At 46.5% G+C, this 21,220-nt stretch overlaps 2 long non-coding RNA genes across 3 annotated transcripts; one reads left to right on the top strand and one right to left on the bottom strand.

The window, feature by feature from the left end:
- Positions 1-2,741: 2,741 nt before the first annotated feature.
- On the bottom strand, positions 2,742-13,594 carry LOC147376067 (uncharacterized). 2 transcript variants are annotated; one of them, XR_015160689.1, is made up of 4 exons: positions 11,655-13,594; positions 10,373-10,626; positions 4,640-4,767; positions 2,742-3,012 (listed from the first exon to the last, which is right to left on the bottom strand). It is a non-coding gene; the product is annotated as an uncharacterized LOC147376067 (long non-coding RNA). The 2 variants fall into 2 exon arrangements; XR_015160688.1 differs by lacking the exons at positions 2,742-3,012; positions 4,640-4,767 and having other exon boundaries at positions 8,664-10,626.
- A 214-nt stretch (positions 13,595-13,808) lies between these two features.
- LOC147376068 (uncharacterized) lies at positions 13,809-15,742 on the top strand. Its single transcript, XR_015160690.1, has 2 exons — positions 13,809-13,936; positions 14,134-15,742. It is a non-coding gene; the product is annotated as an uncharacterized LOC147376068 (long non-coding RNA).
- The last annotated feature ends 5,478 nt before the right edge of the window (positions 15,743-21,220 follow it).

Consider the following 21,220-nt stretch of genomic DNA (forward strand, 5'->3'; position numbering starts at 1 on the left):
CAGGCTCCTCTGTCCATGGGATTTTCCAGGCAATAGTCCTGGAGTGGATTGCCATTTCCTTCTCCGGGGATCTTCCCAACCCAGGGGTCGAACCCGGGTCTCCCACATTGTAGACAGACGCTTTACCGTCTGAGCCACCAGGGAAGTCCACATCATTAGCCATGGGTAATTTATTCAACCTCCAGCCCCTCTTCCCTCGCTGGAGGTCGGCGGGTAGGACTGAAAGTTCCCACCCTCTATTCACTCAGCTCCTCTGGTAAACAGCACCCAACTTTAGGTGCTGTCCAAATATCATCTCATTAATACCTTCATCTGTTCTCCTCACTTAGGACATTTCAAGGGTTTTGGGAGCTCTGGGCGGAAATGGGGATACAGATGAAAACCATATGTATATTTCTTGTCATAAATCACAACATCACAGGGCTGAAACCTCCTCTGGCGGAGTTGGGCAGGGGCCCAGGGGTGTGTGGGTCCCCCCCCCGCCAGTCTCAGTGCCCAGGAGCCTCTCTTCTCTCCCAAAGCCATGGGTCTACTTCCCCACCACACATACTTGAGAGAGAACATGTGGATCAATAGGATTTTATACAGCTTGCAAGTAAGAGTGTAAATTGGTGCAACCACTTTGGAAAATATTTTGATGTTGTCTTGTTTGCATATCCTAGGACCCAGCACCCTTTGCTTAGGCATAAACATGGGGAAACTTGCATGCATGTACCAGGAGACATTACCAAAGTGACTTAGCATCATTTTTCAGTTCGAAGTGGAAACAACCCAGATGTCAATATACAGGAGAATGGATAAATAAAGAATGCTTATGTAACCAGGTGCTGCTAGTGGTAAAGAATGTGTCTGCCAATGCAGGAGACACAAGAGATGTGGGTTCGGGAAGATCCCCTGGAGAAGGAAATGGCAAACCATTCCAGTATTCTTGCCTGGGAAATCCCATGAACAGAGGAGCCTGGCGGGCACAGTCCAAAGGGTGGCAAACAGTTGGACACGACTGAGGGACTGAGCACACACACAGAGAAAATTGGAGCTGGGAGGAAGGAGCACCACTTACTACCAACAGCCCATCATTTCCATAAAGATCAAAAAAACAAATGAAACAAACATTATTTAGACATATGCACCTATGTAGCAAAACTGTTTGAAAAGCAAAGGAATGACAGACACAAAATTCAAGGCGGAGATTTCCTCTTACCTAGGGAGGAAGAAAGTAGATGAAAGGGGACATATGACGTTCTGGTTCTTGAGTAATTGGTGGACCCATGGGTGTTGATCATATTTTGTTTTAAGCTGCTCCAGGATTTCTGACCATCAGAAACTGTGTGAGGAAATGTTTGCTATTTTAAGGTGCTACATTTTAGGGTAACTGGTTACATAGGGTTAGAAAACTAATACATACTCTTTGACATGCATAGGACATTGAATTTTAAAATACGAGGGAGAAAACACTCAGAGGTATAAGAAGGAGGGAACGTAGCTTGGAGGCAGGCCAGTTGGAGTAGTGGATACGTGAGGGGTGCCACGTGAGGTGGACACGTGAGGGGTCTACAGCCATGACATCCGGGGAACAGTGCGACCTGGGCTCCTGGAAGCCGGCAGCACTGATGAGGAGAGGAGGGCAGCCTGGGATCCTGGTGGCGCGGCTGCAGGGCCGCCCTTGCCCACACGAGGGCGCCCCACACTGCCACATCCAGCGGGGCCTGGGTGGGGGTGGGAGGCAAGAGGGGCACGGCTCAGTGAGAGGCCCTTGGGGAGCGGGGCCGAAAGCTTACTGTGATCCAATGCTGAGACCCTCACAAGATATTTGGAATGTGAAAGGGAACCAGAGACCGCCTTCCTGCTGCTTTGGCTGCTCCCTTCTGGCAAGCAGGGTCACACAGATGGGCATCATTTCTGGCAGCGTGTCCAGTGTGCGGTCCCCACCCCTAGCAGCAGCAGTGGAGCCCCTGCCTGCTCCCGGGATCACAGCCAAGTCAGTGTATCCTGAACTGAGAACTCAGGTTGCCAGTGGCAACCTCCATTTGCCCACCTTCCTCTCCTGCCCAGGACTAGGGAGCAGATCTCCAGAGACTCAACCTTACCTCCTCCCCTCTTCCACCCAACCATCCCATAAGCATCTAGCCCCGTCTCAAGTCACTTTGCTCAAAACACCTCGAGTGGTTCCTATTTCCTGCAGTGAGCTCCGGCTGATACGACCGTTGTCATCCATATTTTACAGATGGGGAAAGCGAGGCACAGGGAAGCAAAGTGGTCTTCCCAGAGCTACACAGCTGGTGAGTGGTAGGGCCAGGCTCGAAATCCAGGTATTCCTGAGCCCCGAGCCCCCTGCACCATCCTGCCTAGTGAAGATGTGTTGGTGTTGCCGGGTGTGGGAGGAGAGGAGGTGAGCTTTCAGGCTGTGGGCTGAGCTGACTCCCATGGCCGGTCCTGAGCAGGTCCCCATGCTGTCTGTTCCCTCCTGAGAAGCACAAGCAGCTCTGGTTCCTGGGGGCCTGACCCTGAGGCCGGGGCTGACCCAGGTGGGATGTGAGGGGCAGGGAGCTGCCAAGAGCCCAGCTGTCTGGGCTCCACGTCAGTCACCTCCCAGGGTTAAAGCCCGTCAACAGTGTCTGGAGAAACACTTCAGTGATCAGAGCAAAATCAAAAGATGAGGATGGTGAGGGGGGTGTCGTCGGCCCATGGTGCAGGAGGCCGACTCTGGTGGCACCACCTTGGTGAACTTGTGGTGGTTTGTTCTTTGTCCCCCAGAGTTGAATGGAGCCTGAGAGGAACCTGACGGACTTTTGACCATTTCACTGACTGAGGCCACAGCCGGATCTCAAGCAGGGAGTTCTATTATTATTATTATTTTAATTTTTATGCTGCAAGCTTTATTTAGCAATTTATTTGTAATAAAAAGGAAGTTTCAAAAGGCGTACTGGGATAGCATTTGGATGAAGAGCTTAAGTGGAATAATTTAAGCTGTGAAAGGAAGCACAGATGGGACTTTGTACTTTTATTCAGTGCCTGAGGAAAAAAGAAACATGGATGGAATTAGCGGACCCTAGAGTCAGACACGACTGAAGCGACTTAGCAGCAGCAGCAGAAGGGCCTCCTAAGTAGTGCTAGTGGTAAAGAACCCACCTGCCAATGCAGGAGACCTGAGAGACATGGGTTCAATCCCTGGGTCAGGAAGATCCCCTGAAGGAGGAAATGGCAAACCACTCCAGAGGAGCCTGGCAGGCTGCTGTCCATAGGGTTGCAAAGGGTCGAACACAACCCAAGTGACTTAGCACAGTATGGGGTTCCAAATAATAATGGTAGAAAGAAAGTAAACAAATTATACAATTAATAAAACTTACAAAGTTCTTGACTATGATTTCTGACTCTTTTGAAGAAGTCAAACTGCAGAATCTCAGTATTAATCTCTTCCATATTCTTTGAGTGAAGATAACTCAAAGGCTTAATGACCTCATCTATCTTATTGAACTCATCTACCAGGGAATCATTTCCTATACAGAAGCATCAAACTTAAATCCAGATTTCATGACAATCAAGGGTAACCTCCATCAAGAGGTTTTCCCTGACTTTGTCAGCTTATCAACCTCTATGCTTCTAGAGCTATATGGGCCTATGTAATCTGTCCTCTGCTAGCAGGGGATTCTTGCAGTAGGGTTTCAGGCATCTGGAATGTCCTTCCAGCACGTTGAGCATTCTCAATTTCTTTGGCTAAAAGAAACTTGGGTGGGGGAGGTGAGCCACGTGCTGCTGGCAGGGAGAAAAATAAACCCAAAAGAAGTGGTTGATGTTTCAGGTGTTTAAAGGACACCAGTCTTAGGCTACCTTAGAGGGCATGTAGCAGGGCAGTTTGTGTGTGAGTCCCAACCCCAGAAGATCCATCTTTTGAGTCTTCATTCACTCACTCATTCATTGTTTTATACCTTTAGCACATACTTGAATGCTACCACAAACCAAATCTTTGTCTGCATACCAGAGATGGAATCTTCAGATATTCAAAGTTGGAGCTTACACTCCTGGTGGAACACGTTTTGCTGTCTTGTGTTCTCTTTCGATAAATTTTCTTTAGGCATGTAATACTATTTTCTTCTCAATAATTTTAGATGTGCTACCTTAACCTCTGATTGCCTCTTCTATAATTGGGACCTTAATTCCTGGAGAACTGGGCTCAAGGAATAGGGGCATTCACTTACTACTCAGTACTAACCCACCACCTTCACTCCAAAGGAGGAGGAGGTTGGGGGGATGGGTGTAGAACATAGATGCCACTTCAGCATTTCTCCAAGGCAGCCCATAGGCCCACGGGGATGTCCTCTGCCCTCATCAGACCTGGGCTTGGGAAACTGTCTGCCCTTGATTCACGTTTGAGTCCTTGGACTTTTGGGGTCCTCATTATACTGTGATTGTAAGCACCAATTTCCTTCTCTTGCTCCCAAAGGACAAAAAGCTTCTTATTCAGCATTCTATCTTCCTAGCCCAGCCTGGGGCCTGATGCAATGTCTGTTAACACACGGTTCCTCAATTAAGATAATTTGCAAAGTTTCAAAGTCTAGTTGGTTTATAGCATTGGTCTCTCTATACCTATCTCTGTTTTTTTCTTTCCAGGAGAGATGCCATCCTTCCCCTATTTACCTACCCCAATCCAACAATTCAGGGTCAGCTGACAAGACACCTCTTCCAGGAAGCTTCCTCAACTCTCCAATCAAAAGGGGTGTCTCTTTTGCTCAAGAAGTTCACACTCTGGTCTGTGTGTTGATGGTGGTTCTGAAAAGCAAGTCAGTGATAGGGGTTATTTATGACAAAGGTAATGATCATAGTGAATATCAAGTATTTACACTAGGTGAAGGTCTGTGCTAAGAATTTTACTGCCATTATCTTATTTCATCCTCATAGCAAACTTCTGTTTTTTTTTTTTTTTTTTCTGGCCATGTTACGTGGCATGCAGGATCTTGGTTCCCCAGCCAGGAATAGAACTCGTGCCCCCTGCAGTGGAATTATAGAATACTAACCACTGGACCACCAGGGAAAGTCCCAAATCGTCCTAGCAAGCTTCTAAGGGAGATATGTTATTATTCCCATTTTACAGGTGTAGAAACTGAGGCTTAGAGTAGTTAAATACTCTGCCTGGGGAGCCAGAGCTGGGGAGGGCCTGAGCTGGAATTTAGCATCAAAGTTCATTCTCTTAATAACCACTGCACCATGAAGAGACATCAGAACCCTGGGCCTAGAGGGCCTAAAGGATTATTGAGAAAAGTTGAGGAGTATATCAGTCAGGATTGTGCAGAGAACAGAATAACTAAGAGTTACATGAAATAATCAATTTATGATAGGAATTAAACCATATGTAATTGTGGGAACTGGTGGGAATTATTCCAGGAGAATAAAACTTAAAAAAATTTTTTTTTAATTTTATTGAAGTATAGTAGATTTACAATGTTGTATTATGCTGTACAGCAAAGTGATTTAATTATACATATATATACACATACACACATCCTTTTTCACATTCTTTTCCATTGTAGTTTATCACAGGTTTGAATATAGCTCCCTTTGGTGGACAATAGGACTTTGTTGTTTATCCATCCTATATATTAGTTTGCCTCTGCTAACTCCAGACTCTTAATCTAGCCCTTCCCCACCCCACTTGGCAACCACAAGTCTGTTCTCCAAGTCTGCGAGTCTGTTTTTGTTTTATAGATAAGTTCATTTGTATCATATTTTGATGCCACATATAAGTGATATCTTATGATATTTGTCTTTCTCTTTCTTATTCACTTAGTATGATCATCTCTAGGTCCATCCATACTGATGGAAATGGCATTATTTCATTCTTTTTTATGGTTGAGTATTATCCAGAGAATAAACCTTTGCTGTCTATCTATTTACTGTTGTTTAGGCCCAGGCTCTGGGATGCTCTGTGTTCACTCATACCTTTGAGGTAGCAGACAGCCTATAAATACCCAGGCTGCTGCTGCTAAGTCGCTTCAGTCGTGTCCGACTCTGTGTGACCCCAGAGACGGCAGCCCACCCGGCTCTGCCGTCCCTGGGATTCTCCAGGCAAGAACACTGGAGTGGGTTGCCATTTCCTTCTCCAATGCATGCAAGTGAAAAGTGAAAGGGAAGTCGCTCAGTCGTGTCTGACTCTTAGCGACCCCAGGGACTGCAGCCTACCAGGCTCCTCAGTCCATGGGATTTTCCAGGCAAGAGTACTGGAGTGGGGTGCCAAATACCCAGGCTAGGCATTTACAACTGACCTCCTGTTTACATTTATTGGGGTGAGAAAAAGATAGGCTTCAGTCTGGACACCAGCAACTAGCCTATTTGTATTTCCTAAAACAGGGGATAAGAGGGCTCCAGGTTCAGTTCAGTTCAGTTCAGTCGCTCAGTCGTGTCTGACTCTTTGCGATCCCATGAATCGCAGCACGCCAGGCCTCCCTGTCCATCACCAACTCCCAGAGTTCACTCAGACTCACGTCCATCGAGTCAGTGATGCCATCCAGCCATCTCATCCTCTGTCATCCCCTTCTCCTCCTGCCCGCAATCCCTCCCAGCATCAGAATCTTTTCCAGTGAGTCAACTCTGCATGAGGTGGCCAAAGTACTGGAGTTTCAGCTTCAGCATCATTCCTTCCAAAGAAATCCCAGGGCTGATCTCCTTCAGAATGGACTGGTTGAATCTCCTTGTAGTCCAAGGGACTCTCAAGACTCTTCTCCAACACCACAGTTCAAAAGCATCAATTCTTTGGCGCTCAGCCTTCTTCACAGTCCAACTCTCACATCCATACATGACCACTGGAAAAACCATAGCCTTGACTAGATGGACCTTTGTTGGCAAAGTAATGTCTCTGCTTTTCAATATGCTATCTACGTTGGTCATAACTTTTCTTCCAAGGAGTAAGCGTCTTTTAATTTCATGGCTGCAGTCACCATCTGCAGTGATTTGGGAGCCCAAAAATATAAAGTCTGACACTGTTTCCACTGTTTCCCCATCTATTTCCCATGAAGTGATGGGACCGGATGCCATGATCTTCGTTTTCTGAATGTTGAGCTTTAAGCCAACTTTTTCACTCTCCACTTTCATTTTCATCAAGAGGCTTTTTAGTTCCTCTTTACTTTCTGCCATAAGGGTCCTGTTATCTGCATATGTGAGGTTATTGATATTTCTCCTGGCAATCTTGATTCCAGCTTGTGCTTCTTCCAGCCCAGTGTTTCTCATGGTGTACTCTGCATAGAAGTTAAATAAGCAGGGTGACAATATACAGCCTTAATGTACTCCTTTTCCTATTTGGAACCAGTCTGTTGTTCCATGTCCAGTTCTAACTGTTGCTTCCTGACCTGCATATAAGTTTCTCAAGAGGCAGGTCAGGTGGTCTGGTATTCCCATCTCATTCAGAATTTTCCACAGTTTATTGTGATCCACACAATCAAAGGCTTTGGCATAGTCAATAAAGCAGACGTAGATGTTTTTCTGGAACTCTCTTGCTTTTTCGATGATCCAGCGGATGTTGGCAATTTGGTCTCTGGTTCCTCTGCCTTTTCTAAAACCAGCTTGAACATCTGGAAGTTCATGGTTCACGTATTGCTGAAGCCTGGCTTGGAGAATTTTGAGCATTACTTTACTAGTGTGCGAGAGGAGTGCAATTGTGCGGTAGTTTGAGCATTCTTTGGCATTGCCTTTCTTTGGGATTGGAATGAAACCTGACCTTTTCCAGTCCTGTGGCCACTGCTGAGTTTTCCAAATTTGCTGGCATATTGAGTGCAGCACTTTCACAGCATCATCTTTCAGGATTTGAAAGAGCTCAACTGGAATTCCATCACCTCCACTAGGCTCCAGGTTAGATGTTTACAATCAGCCTCCTGTTTGTTCTCCGAAATGGAGAACAACTGACAGGGTAAAAAGCCGGGTTTTGTTTCCTGTGGATGCCTTAAGGTAACAGTCATGGCAGGAACAGAGGGGCTAAACCTTGTTTGAATAAAGGATCAGGAGGTCATGTATTTCCCATCCTTGGGGCAAGGGAGACATTTCATATGTGCCCAAAGCATCCTTAGGGGTCAAAAAGGAGAAGGCACCACTCCATAATATGTGATGCTAATATGTGACTCCAGAGCCCCCTGGGCTGGAATCCATCATGGAAAAACGTTGCACGCACATGTCAGGGAGGGCCTTAGGGTAGGTCAGGTGTGGAAAAAGAAACCAGATTAATTAAAGGTAAACAAAGACCCAAAAGAACTGTTCTATATAAGTAAATGATTCAACTGCTTCACTGTGTTCCTCCTCATTAGGAAAGATGCCCATACCCTTTCTCTCTGGGTGCACACCTCTGCCATGTGTGTGTGTGTGTGTGTGTGTACGCGCAGGGGTGCTAAGTTGTGTCTGACTCTTCGCGACCCCATGGACTGTAGCCTGCCAGGCTTCTCTGTCCATGGAATTTTCTAGGTAAGAACATTGGAGCGGATGGCCATTTCCTTCTCCATGGGATCTTTCCAACCCTGGAATCAAACCTGTGTCTCTTGCATCTCCTGCATTGACAGGCAGATTCTTTACCACTGTGCCACCTGGGAATCTCTGCCTTGCTTCTATCTTAACGATTTTTCTGTGTGCTCTCCTGTTGTAGCCACGCATTCCGGCAAACAAACTCACTCAGAAGGACAATGCAGATAGTGGAGTGCAGTTTATTACACCACGGGCCCAAGGCAGAGTCTCCTCTTTCCTGACCAGTTTTTGTAAAAACCTTATATACCCTAAGTGTACTTGCTCAAACCCACCTCCCCAAATTCCTTGAAAATAGTCTGGACAAGGTAAAAGAGAGATACGATCAGAGTTAACTCATGATTCATGTGTCACAAGACTAGATAAACAGTGGATACTTATAAATAGGCCTGTGGTCATATGCTCAGTCGACCCCATGGACTGTAGCCTACCAGGCTCCTCCCTCCATGGGATTCTCCAGGCAAGTACTGGAGTGGGTTGCCATTTCCTTCTCCAATATCCCAATAAACATAATGGAATTTACCACTTTGTTCTGTTACAGAGATAATTAGCATATTCTTTTAGGCAATGGAAAATCCAAGTACAAGTCCTGAGGCTATTTTATCTGGGGGTCTGGTTTTCCATTGGTATACCACTTCTATAGACACTGGGCACAAAGTTCAGAGTCCACTGGGAGGGTGACCATGCATGTAGCCTAATGTTCGCAGCCTGGCCTAAGGTGGAGTCCAGCTCTGTCTGTTTCCTCCTTCATTCTCCCCTCTTGATGCTCTTAATTCATATTATGAGCATCACTCATAGGGATATATTGCACCCTGGTTCTCCGACCCCCAGTTTGGGAGAATGACATCAACCTTCGGGTCACAAAGTTCATAATACATTGTAAAGTTCAGGGTCCACAAAGCAGAACTATCAAGGCAACTTATAACAATGGTAAATATAGTTTTCCACCAATCGCCCTTCACCCAAGATAGGACCAAAGTCCAGAAAGGAATCTTTTCATTTGACATTGCTTTTACCGGTTTTTCATGTCATCTAAAGCAGTTGATACATTGCCAGATAAGTCAGGAATGCATACACAACATTCAACCTTAATTATAGCACAGGTCCCTCCTTGAGCAGCTGTGAGTATGTCCAAAGCCATTCTATTTTGAATTACTGCTTTTCTCATTTGGATTTGCTCTTCATTTAAGGCTTGGATGGCTTTTGTTCTATCTAGGAGGGCCTGTTTTGTGAAATTAGTCAAAGGCTCTACTTTAATCATAATATCTGTTGTCCCTATGCTGCTGCTGCTGCTGCTGCTAAGTTGCTTCAGTTGTGTCCAACTCTGTGTGACCCCAGAGACGGCAGCCCACCCGGCTCTGCCGTCCCTGGGATTCTCCAGGCAAGAACACTGGAGTGGGTTGCCATTTCCTTCTCCAATGCATGAAAGTGAAAAGTGAAAGTGAAGTGGCTCGGTCGTGTCAGACTCTTAGCGACCCCATGGACTGCAGCCCACCAGGCTCCTCAGTCCATGGGATTTTCCAGGCAAGAGTACTGGAGTGGGGTGCCATTGCCTTCTCCGGTTGTCCCTATAGAGGGTAGGAATAAGGCAGCAATATACTAATACCATTGAAACACAGATCTTGTCCACCTAGCATGTAAATAAGGTAGATTTACCAGGGCTTGTTGTAGGTTAGGGTTTTGTTACACTGGCATTTATATCAAATGTAACCCTATGACCCGAGTCTATTGACTGTAGGTCTGGCTTACACCCAGAGAGCAGGGAGAGATTATGATTGTGTCCCAGAAAAGAGCAGAGTGGTTTAAAATCTCCTTGGCAGAGCGGTGACAGCCACCAGGGAAGTCCATCCATCACAGACAGAGGCATAGCCCCACATACCCAACAGTTGGAGGAATTGTGGAAGTTGGCATAGGAATGTGCATGTTGATGAGACCAAGCAGCAGGAGTTGATTATGTGGCTTCATCCTCAAGGGGCTCCGGGATCTTCTTTTCCTTCTTCTTAAGGATGGTCTTAGTCTCTCGAGGGTCAGCGGGGTCCCTCTGTGCAGTCCACTCAGCGTTTTCTGGGTCTGCGTGGTATGCTCTCTTCATCTTCGTATGATGGATCCAAGGGGCAATACCTGTAACTTTAACTGCAGTAGGGGTAGTTAGAATAACAGTATAAGGGCCCTTCCACCGAGGGGCTAGTAAATCAAGTTTCCAATCTTTGACCCACACTTGGTCACCAAGCATAAACTCACGAATCTGTTCCCCAAGGGGGAATGACACCCTTTCTTGTCCAAACTTAGTTACCCGATTTATTACCTTACCCAGTTCCATCTCCTGCGAAATCCTATCCCCCCTTACCTGAGGCAAATTTGTTGACACCTGTTTTATTATGGGAGGGGGCCTCCCATACGCAATTTCGTATGGTGAATAGCCTTGGGACTGTGGGGTCATCCTGAGTCTGAGCAGAGCCGTCGGAAGCAAGTCCACCCAGGAGCAGTCAGTCTCTCTGATCCACTTAGAGAGTCTCTTTTAATTGTCCGGTTGGTTCATTCTACCATCTCAGAACTCTGGGCCTATATGCAGTGTGCAGTTTCCATTTAAGGTTTAAAGTTTTGCTTACTTGTTGTACTAAATTCAGCTACAAAAGCTGGGCCATTGTCTGAACCAATGCGGTAGGAAGTCCAAATCTGGGAACTATTTCCCTAAGCAGGCACCGGGCTACTTCTGATGCTCTTTCAGTCCAGGTAGGAAAAGGTTCTACCCCTCCTGAGAACCTACATACCATGACCAGCAGGTAATGGTAGTGTCAGTGAGGTTTCATGTCAGTGAAGTCCACTCCCAGGTGTTCAAGGGGCAGCGTGCCTTTCAGCTGAATACCCAGAGGTTTTTGTCTGATACCCAAGAGGCAGCATTAACCTGTGAGCAGGCAGCGTGGCCTAGGTGGGTCGCTTGGTGTGTTTGGCTTACCAGAGTGTGTGCCAGCTCCTCCGGTACCAATAATTTACCACTTGGCAATTCCCACCATCCCTTTTCAGTCTTGATGGCCCCTTCCGCTTTGGCTAACCTGACAGCCGTTGTCCTTGTTTTATCAGGCTAGTGCCATCAGCATATAGGACACAGCTAGGGTCTGGAACCTTGTGTCCTTCTTTAAAACAAACCCCAGATACCTTACCTCTTTGCAGATCTGTGCCTTCTTCTTCGACACCCAGTAACCTGCTTCCATCAGCAGCTGGAGCAGTGCTTTTGTCCTTTTCCAGCATTTTTCCCTGGTCTCGGCAACCAGCATCAGGTCATCCATGTATTGTAGGAGCCAACATCTGTACTTTTCCGGGTGGAATGAGTCCAGGTCAGAAGCCAAGGCTTCCCCAAAGATGGGTGGGGAATTCTTAAACCCTTGTGGGGGAGTCCAGGTGAGCTGTTGTTTGATGCCCCCGACTGGATCTTCCCATTCAAAGGCAAAGATGGGCTGTGATGCTGGGGCGAGGTGTATGCAGAAGAAGACATCCTTGAGATCGGGAGAGGTGGGTATAGCTTGGGTGGTTTGGCTGGAGCCAGATCCTGGAAGTGCTGGCCAGAGGCTTCTGCCACCAGGATTGGAGCCTGCTGAGGTGGCGGCTCTACGACCTCCAGGAGAGCTGGTGGAGGAGGAATGGCTGCTGCAGGAACTTTACCTGGCCCTGGATTGGGCATTAAGGCAGCCTCTGGTCCTGGTGGAGCACTGGGCCGGAGGGTGCGTCATCATCCAGTATGGGGGAGGGGCAGGCCATCCTCCTCCAAATCCTGCCAGATCCCAGAGGACGAAGGGGGATCCGTGTGTCTTCACCTGCCGGTCAGCAAGGCCAAACCAGAACACCACGTGGTGCAACACTGTTTCTCCCTTAAAGTCCGTTCTGTCTTGGTGGGCTTGATCAGGTGCGGATGAAAACACAGATGGGTTAAATATCCCATGTCCCAGGCCGTCTCCGGAAAAGCCAATTCACACTCATTTATGTATCCCCCTCCTTCTAGCCTGATAATTCCGAGGCTGTCAAGAATTTAACAGCAGATGGAACACCTCCTGGGGGAGGGCAGAATATGATCATACAAGGACCAGTTTCCTATCCTAAAAATCCCCTGGTGATCGCTGGTTATAGTTTTCCCTGAGATGGCGTGGACACACCTCCTAAATGACCTTGGCAAATTCCCTTCCTAAGCCCTAGCACGCTCATCGACCTGTGTACCAAGCAATTGCTGCCTGCCTATTCCAGGCTCCTGTGGGTCCGTGCCCCTTCTAGTCCCTCCCAGAGGGTGATCAGGGCCCCTCTTCCACCCTGCTGGGTGGGTTCCTCCTCACCTGAGCCCTCAGGTCCCCTGCTATCATCCATTACCTGCTAACATGAAAGGTCTGGGCGTTGAGAAGCAGAATCCTTCCAGAAAGGCAAGGCACCTTCCCCACTCTAGAAGATTCAAGCTGCAAGGCCTCGGAGTAGCCCCAAATGGAACTTATTTCTTCAAAGTGAGGAGTTTCCCGGCCCATGCACCAAATGTTGTAGCCATGCGTTCTGGGAAACAAACTCACTCAGAAGGACAATACAGATAGTGGAGTGTTTATTACGCTGGAGGGCTCAAGGCAGAGTCTCCTCTTAGCCAAGGACCCCGACCAGTTTTTGTGAAAACCTTATATACCCTAAGTGTCCTTACTCAAACCCACCTCCCCAAATTCCTTGAAACTAGTCTGGACAAGGTAAAAGAGAGATACGATCAAAGTTAACCCATGATTCATGTGTTACATGACTAGATAAACAGTGGATATTTATCAATAGGCCTGTGGTCATATCCTGATAAACATAATGGAATTTACCACTTTGTTCTGTTACAGAGATAATTAGCATATTCTTTTAGGCAACGGAGAGTCCAAGTGCAAGTCCTGAGGCTATTTTATCTGGGGGTCTGGTTTTCCATTGGTATGCCATCTCTATAGACACCGGACACAAAGTTCAGAGTCCACTGGGAGGGTGACCATGCGTGTAGCCTAATGTTCGCAACCTGGCCTAAGATGGAGTCCAGCTCTTTCTGTTTCCTCCTTCAGTCCCACTTGTTGCTTTCTATATCTAATAATAAACTTTGTACTTGCATTTACAGTCCTTGCCTCCATTGAGAAATGCAGGTTTCACTGGGGGCAAGATCCAAGGAAAATTAGCTTCTAACCCCTAGCCCTTGCTGGTCTGGTGAATAGGATTCATCAAGGCTACCCAGGTTCATTTCCTGGGCAGGAAATCAAGATCTTGCTTCACACCACCACTAAGGCTGCCTCTCTGAAATCATCTTTTTGCCTCACAAACATGCAGATGGTCTCTCATCCAGGTCTCCCATCCAATAAATACACAGCCCTGTCCAGAGCCTGGCTGAGCCAGGAGCCTGAGAGCGGCCAGGTGTCAAGGGCAGCCAGAAAAAGCACAGCCCTAAATGGAAGAGGTAAGCCTGTAATCACTTGCTGTGGTGATGTAAATAAGAAGCCACAATCCAGGAAGCAGGGGCTGCGCCATTGCATTTTCCCGAAGTTCATGTGGATCAGCACAGACATGGGGTCATAACAGTTGCAGGGAAGAGTCGGTTCTGACTCCAGGTGGGAACTGTTTCTTTGACTTGATTTTCATTGCCTTTGCTCTTAGAATCACACATAATGGCCCACCTCAGAGAACCCTGCCTGTCTGCCGGACTGTTAAAGTGCCTTCACTCAACTCACAGAGAGATTATCTGACCCTGCCCACCTGTAAAATGTTGCAAGAAAGAAGAGATTAACACATCCCTTCCACAGGCTGGCCATCCCAGAGATGTTTTGCGAGACGCGCCTCTTTTTCCTCCACGTCCTCACTGCCTCTCCCTGTCTGTCCTGCTTTTTTATTTTTAATTCCTCACCTCTTCTCTCTCTGGTTTTATAAGAGAACCTGGCCTCCAGATCCTGACAAGATGGTTATTTTGAGACATTAATCTCAAAATCTTCTTGGTCAGCTTTCCAAATAGTCGTATTCCTTGCCTCAGCACCTCATCTCTCAGATTTAGTGGCCCGTCACTCGGGGAGCTTGAACTCAGTATCATCACTGTTGAGGGAGCACTGAACAAAACTCTCCGGCAGTTTGATGAACTCTGGGGTTGCGGAGGGGTGAACTGTGGAAAGACCTGGATCCTGAGGACTTGAACTTGCCTTCCCCTCCCCCTAGCCGCAAGGAGGCCTGGAGTGCCTGAAGAGGGCCTGGCCTGCCTGAGGCGTCAGAGTAGGAGACCTGGGAATGAAGCCACTGGCAAGGAATGTAACAGTGTGAAAGAGCTAAGGTTAATTTTATTTTCTCTCTCTTGTCTCTAAGTCTGCAATCTTTCCAGCATACCTTTTATCATCCACTATAGCTTCTTGAACTTTCCTTTGAACTGGATTTACTATTCTGCTAGTTTCTTCATTAAGGAGTTAAATTAATCTTTGTCACGTGTTTCTTATACATGCATATGACAGGCATATTTTAACCTTGTCATGGTTTTACTGTGACAGTAGTAGTGTTGGGGGGGGATTGGAAGTGAGGAATGAGACCCCAGGCTGAGGGTGCCCTTAGACTATCTCAAGAATCCTGCTGGGCGAGTAAGGACCTGACCCAAGACTATAGCAGGGAAAACAGGTGAGGAAGTTATGGACAGGGCAGATGCTGAAGTGGAACAACCTGTGGGTGTTGGTCAGTCAATCAGTTCAGTCACTCAGTCATGTCTGACTTTGTGACCCAGTGGACTGCAGCATGCCAGGCCTCCCTGTCCATCACCAACTCCCCGAGTTTGCTCAAACCCATGTCCATCGAGTCAGTGATGCCATCCAACCATCTCATCCTCTGTCGTCCCCTTCTCCTCCAGTCTTCAAACTTTCCTAGCTTCAGGGTCTTTTCCAGAGAGTCAGTTCTTCGCATCAGGTGGCCAAAGTATTGGAGTTTCAGCTTTAGCATCATTCCTTCCAAAGAACACCCAGGACTGATCTCCTTTAGAATGGACCGGTTGGATCTCCTTGCAGTCCAAGGGACTCTCAAGAGTCTTCTCCAAAACCACAGTTCAAAAGCATCAATTCTTCGGCGCTCAGCCTTCTTACTATCTCTTGCTTCTGTTAGGTCCACATGGTTTCTGTCCTTTATTGTGCCCATCTTTGCATGAATGTTCCCTTGATATCTCTAATTTTCTTGAAGAGATCTCTAGTCTTTCCCATTCTGTTTTTTTCCTCTATTTCTTTGCATTGATCACTGAGAAAGGCTTCCTTATCTCTCCTTGCTATTCTTGGAAACTCTGCATTCAAATGGGAATATCTTTCCTTTTCTCCTTTGCCTTTAGCTTCTCTTCTTTTCCCAGCTATTTGTAAGGCCTCCTCAGACAAGCATTTTGCCTTTTTGCATTTCTTTTTCTTGGGGATGGTCTTGATCACTGCCTCTTGTACAACGTCATGAACCTCCATCCACAGTTTTTCAGACATTATTTTAAATTTCACATATTAGTGATATAATGTATTATCCTTCTCTTTTGCACTTCACTTAGTATGATAATCTCTAGGTGCATCTACATTACTGCAAATGTCACTATTTCATTACTTTTTTATGGCTGAGTAATATTCTACTATGTGTGTGTATGTGTGTGTGTGTGTGTGTGTGTACGCATATGATACCTTTTCTCTCTCCCTTTATCTGCTGTTAGATCCCTAGGCTGCTTCCATGTCTTAGCTATTGTAAATAGTGCTTCTATGAACATTGTGGCACATGCATCTTTTCAAATCAACAGTTTTCATTTTTTCCAGATATATATCCAGGAATGGGATTGCTGGATAATATGGTGGCTCTATTTTTAGATTTTTAAGGAACCTCCATACTGTTGTCAATAGTGGCAGTGTAACAGGAGGGAAAGGGGCAGAGCACAACTTTTGAAAGAATGACATAGCCCAAGGACACAACATAAACTGATTAGAATCAAATGGGACCAAGTTGGCGGACAAGACTAGACCTTGATCCTCAATCAGCAAGTGAATGACACACTCAGAGGTGCCTTAACAGTTCCAAGCCACTGTTAAAAGAGCAAGGAGTGGGCGGTGGACCAAACCCTGGAAATCTCTGCCTCTTCCCCAAAATAGTTGGAAAAATCCTCCCACTCGTTAGCATGTGAAATTACCCAGCCTATAAAAACTAACCAGGCCAAATTTCGGGGCTGTACTCGCCCTCTGCGATGGCCTGCACCGTCTGTGTAGTGTGCTTCTCTCTGTATCTGAATAAATCCACTTCTTACCTATCACTTTGTCTCTCTGAATTTTTTCTGCGATGAGACATCAAGAACCTGAGTTTCATTAGGTCCTGAAACCAGGTACCGTGGGTTTTGGCTGGGTTTGAGTCCCAGCCATGTGGGTTTGGGTCGCTTTGGCTGGGTTCGAGCCCCGGCACATGGGTTCAAGTTCCAATCTGTGGTAAATGGTTTCAGCAGCACCAATCTACATCCCCACCAACAATGCGGTAGGGTTCCTTTGCTCTACACCCTCTCCAGCACTTATTTATAGCCTTTTTGATGATGGCTATTCTGAGAGGTGCGAGGTGATACCTCATTGCCGTTTTGATTTGCATTTCCCTGATAATCAGTGATGTTAAACATCTTTTCCTGTGTCTGTTGGCCATCTGTATATCTTCTTTGGAGAAATGTTTATCAGGTCTTTTGCCTATTTTTTGATTAGGTTGTTTGGTTTTTTGTTACTGAGTTGTATAAGCTGTTTGTATATTTTAGAAATTAAGCCCTCGTTGGTTGCATTGTTTGGAAATATTTTCTCCCATTTCATAGGTTGCCTTTTTGTTTTGTTCATGCACAATCAGGATTTTTAAAGTTTTACAGCTTTAGGTAAAACTGTTTTGATAGACTGGAATGTATTAGAATTTTTTAAAAATCCAGGTGTTCACAAAGTGACATAACAGATCAAATACAGTCATTGGGTGATAAGAAGAAACATAGTGTTTCTGGTTCTGCCTTAAATTTAATCACAGATTATGTACTCTGTTTAATGTCCGTTTTACTTTCTAGACTATAAAACTCTCTGAGGAAACATTCCTTGTGTTAGTCACTATTGTATATTCCCAAGGCTCTATACAGTGTTGGGCATGTGGTTGGCCTTCAGATATTACGTATAAGATGAATAAAGAAACACATAAAATTTTCTTAAAACGTCCCTCCAGCCTCAAATATGAAAAGCCCTCAGAAGTATTGGGTGCATTTCTTCCTTTCTTTATAAGTGGGGTGGTAAGGCACAGAGAATGAAACATAGCAACAAGAGAAAAACACCCCAGGGTAAACATCTCTTGATTACACATTTGTAGACTGTCAACATAGGAAGAGACTTACCCCCAGCCCACTTCTCCCTCTGGCTTCTTAATGACTACTGGCCACCTCTTCCCATGACTCAGCCAGCAGGACCTCAGTAACGCAAGCTCTCTTAATTCTTAAAATGGTAAAGCATGGTAGGAAAGAAAGTCCGCAAATGAAGAAACCACGTTATGAATTCCGGTGCCAAGAATAAAGACTGTAAATCAGATTATGAATACACCGGAGACCAGGAATCATCTTGCTCTCTTGGTGCAGGACTTGAATGATTTCTTTGGCCACTGTTCACCCTCCAAGATTACCAAGGACTTGCCTGTTCCATTCTAGTGTTTTTTCCAGAGCTTCCATCCACTCTTGAGTCTGCACCTTCAGTTCTACTGAGGTAGCTGAGTAGAGCTTTCACGCCACTGAGCTGCCATGCTCTTTTGAGAGCAGATGATCTGCTAGGATGAAGGGTTGTGTTGTGTACTTTTTTTTCCTTCACTTTCCATTGAAATTTAAAATTCATAGAAAAGTTGGCACATTGAGTTCCTATTCTCTTCACCTAGCTCTCAGATTTTTTAAAAATTTTTTTAAAGTTTTATTTTATATTGGAGTATAGTTGATTCACAGTGTTGTGTTAGTTTCAGGTATACAGCAAAGTGACTTAGTTACACATGTTTTCCTTCCTCTGATGTAAATTTCTTTCATAATCATGGAACATTGGTCATAACTAGGAAGTTAACATTGGACAATCCTATTAACTACAGACTAATTTTTCCATTAACATTCTTTTTTGGTTCCAGGACTTAATCCAAGATACTGCATGTGTTGTTTTACTTATAGCTACCTCCCTGGGGTTTTGTGGGGTTGGATAATAAGCCACGTGTAGAAGGGCTTCATAGACCATGCGCTTTGTTTTACTTATAGCTACCTCCCTGGGGTTTCGTGGGGTTGGATAATAAGCCGCGTGTAGAAGGGCTTCATAGACCATGCGCTTTGTTTTACTTATAGCTACCTCTCTGGGGTTTCGTGGGGTTGGATAATAAGCCGCGTGTAGAAGGGCTTCATAGACCATGCGCTTTGTTTTACTTATAGCTACCTCCCTGGGGTTTCGTGGGGTTGGATAATAAGCCACGTGTAGAAGGGCTTCATAGACCATGCGCTTTGTTTTACTTATAGCTACCTCCCTGGGGTTTCGTGGGGTTGGATAATAAGCCGCGTGTAGAAGGGCTTCATAGACCATGCGCTTTGTTTTACTTATAGCTACCTCCCTGGGGTTTCGTGGGGTTGGATAATAAGCCACGTGTAGAAGGGCTTCATAGACCATGCGCTTTGTTTTACTTATAGCTGCCTCCCTGGGGTTTCGTGGGGTTGGATAAGAAGCCGCGTGTAGAAGGGCTTCATAGACCATGCGCTTTGTTTTACTTATAGCTGCCTCCCTGGGGTTTCGTGGGGTTGGATAATAAGCCGCGTGTAGAAGGGCTTCATAGACCATGCGCTTTGTTTTACTTAGAGCTGCCTCCCTGGGGTTTCGTGGGGTTGGGTAAGAAGCCGCGTGTAGAAGGGCTTCATAGACCATGCGCTTTGTTTTACTTATAGCTGCCTCCCTGGGGTTTCGTGGGGTTGGATAAGAAGCCGCGTGTAGAAGGGCTTCATAGACCATGCGCTTTGTTTTACTTATAGCTGCCTCCCTGGGGTTTCGTGGGGTTGGATAATAAGCCGCGTGTAGAAGGGCTTCATAGACCATGCGCTTTGTTTTACTTAGAGCTGCCTCCCTGGGGTTTCGTGGGGTTGGGTAAGAAGCCGCGTGTAGAAGGGCTTCATAGACCATGCGCTTTGTTTTACTTATAGCTGCCTCCCTGGGGTTTCGTGGGGTTGGATAAGAAGCCGCGTGTAGAAGGGCTTCATAGACCATGCGCTTTGTTTTACTTATAGCTGCCTCCCTGGGGTTTCGTGGGGTTGGATAAGAAGCCGCGTGTAGAAGGGCTTCATAGACCATGCGCTTTGTTTTACTTATAGCTGCCTCCCTGGGGTTTCGTGGGGTTGGATAAGAAGCCACGTGTAGAAGGGCTTCATAGACCATGCGCTTTGTTTTACTTATAGCTGCCTCCCTGGGGTTTCGTGGGGTTGGATAAGAAGCCGCGTGTAGAAGGGCTTCATAGACCATGCGCTTTGTTTTACTTATAGCTGCCTCCCTGGGGTTTCGTGGGGTTGGATAATAAGCCGCGTGTAGAAGGGCTTCATAGACCATGCGCTTTGTTTTACTTATAGCTGCCTCCCTGGGTTTCGTGGGGTTGGATAAGAAGCCGCGTGTAGAAGGGCTTCATAGACCATGCGCTTTGTTTTACTTATAGCTGCCTCCCTGGGGTTTCGTGGGGTTGGATAAGAAGCCGCGTGTAGAAGGGCTTCATAGACCATGCGCTTTGTTTTACTTATAGCTGCCTCCCTGGGGTTTCGTGGGGTTGGATAAGAAGCCGCGTGTAGAAGGGCTTCATAGACCATGCGCTTTGTTTTACTTATAGCTGCCTCCCTGGGGTTTCGTGGGGTTGGATAAGAAGCCGCGTGTAGAAGGGCTTCATAGACCATGCGCTTTGTTTTACTTATAGCTGCCTCCCTGGGGTTTCGTGGGGTTGGATAAGAAGCCGCGTGTAGAAGGGCTTCATAGACCATGCGCTTTGTTTTACTTATAGCTGCCTCCCTGGGGTTTCGTGGGTTTGGATAAGAAGCCGCGTGTAGAAGGGCTTCATAGACCATGCGCTTTCTTTTACTTATAGCTGCCTCCCTGGGGTTTCGTGGGGTTGGATAAGAAGCCGCGTGTAGAAGGGCTTCATAGACCATGCGCTTTGTTTTACTTATAGCTGCCTCCCTGGGGTTTCGTGGGGTTGGATAAGAAGCCGCGTGTAGAAGGGCTTCATAGACCATGCGCTTTGTTTTACTTATAGCTGCCTCCCTGGGGTTTCGTGGGGTTGGATAAGAAGCCGCGTGTAGAAGGGCTTCATAGACCATGCGCTTTGTTTTACTTATAGCTGCCTCCCTGGGGTTTCGTGGGGTTGGATAAGAAGCCGCGTGTAGAAGGGCTTCATAGACCATGCGCTTTGTTTTACTTATAGCTGCCTCCCTGGGGTTTCGTGGGGTTGGATAAGAAGCCGCGTGTAGAAGGGCTTCATAGACCATGCGCTTTGTTTTACTTATAGCTGCCTCCCTGGGGTTTCGTGGGGTTGGATAAGAAGCCGCGTGTAGAAGGGCTTCATAGACCATGCGCTTTGTTTTACTTATAGCTGCCTCCCTGGGGTTTCGTGGGGTTGGATAAGAAGCCGCGTGTAGAAGGGCTTCATAGACCATGCGCTTTGTTTTACTTATAGCTGCCTCCCTGGGGTTTCGTGGGGTTGGATAAGAAGCCGCGTG

Source organism: Bos grunniens, chromosome 3, assembly GCF_055505025.1.
Source record: "Bos grunniens cultivar Pamir isolate PY7600 chromosome 3, Bosgru_T2T1.0, whole genome shotgun sequence".
Classification (NCBI taxonomy): domain Eukaryota; kingdom Metazoa; phylum Chordata; class Mammalia; order Artiodactyla; family Bovidae; genus Bos; species Bos grunniens.